This window comes from Gossypium hirsutum, chromosome A10, assembly GCF_007990345.1.
Source record: "Gossypium hirsutum isolate 1008001.06 chromosome A10, Gossypium_hirsutum_v2.1, whole genome shotgun sequence".
Taxonomy (NCBI): domain Eukaryota; kingdom Viridiplantae; phylum Streptophyta; class Magnoliopsida; order Malvales; family Malvaceae; genus Gossypium; species Gossypium hirsutum.
Window position 1 is genome coordinate 95,234,850 of NC_053433.1, and position 716 is coordinate 95,235,565.

At 38.4% G+C, this 716-nt stretch overlaps 1 non-coding gene across 1 annotated transcript; it reads left to right on the forward strand.

The window, feature by feature from the left end:
* The first annotated feature begins 345 nt into the window (after positions 1–345).
* Positions 346–451, forward strand: LOC121208770 (small nucleolar RNA R71). Its single transcript, XR_005903895.1, has one exon. It is a non-coding gene; the product is annotated as a small nucleolar RNA R71 (small nucleolar RNA).
* The last annotated feature ends 265 nt before the right edge of the window (positions 452–716 follow it).

Genomic DNA, 716 nt, shown 5'->3' on the forward strand with positions numbered 1-716 from the left:
CTCGATGTATTTCACATCCTTGGTAGGATTATTAATATAGTGGAAGAGCGGTTTGTCTCCTCCATAATCAGATGGTGCACTCTTCTCAGCCTTTATTCAGTTGATTCTGTCCATCAGTTGCTGATATCTACCATCCTCCTGAAAAGCCTTCACCATGGATGGTATTTTATCTTATGTGTCTTATTTAGTTGGCCACTAGCAAGAATTCATCACCATACTTTCTATCAATTCGTACGTATCCTTGTACATTTTGCTTATTAAGGCTCCTTCTGTCGCTCTATCTAATCTGACCTCGAATGCACATCCAACCCATTGTACAAAATTTGCAGTCGTAACCACTTAAGTAATTCGTGGTGTGGGCACTTTTGGATTAGCATTTTCAAATGCTCCCATGCTTCGTGAAAGCTTTCCTCTTCTAATTTTTTGAACATCAACATTTCCCTTCTTAGTTGGACTGTCTTGCTAATGGGGAGAACCTTTGTAGGAATTTCCCTGTGAGTTCATCCCAAGTCATGATTGATCCTGGGCTTGCGAATCTAGCTAAGAAATAGCATTATAAAATAATGAAAAGAGGAACAACTGAAAACGAATAGAGTCATTAATGACCCAATTGAATTTGAAGGTATCAAAGTGGAAGGAACCATTTTAAATGTTGACTCAGATCCTGGGTTAGTGTTCCTCGAAATTGCATATTATTCTGAATCATCTGGATCATA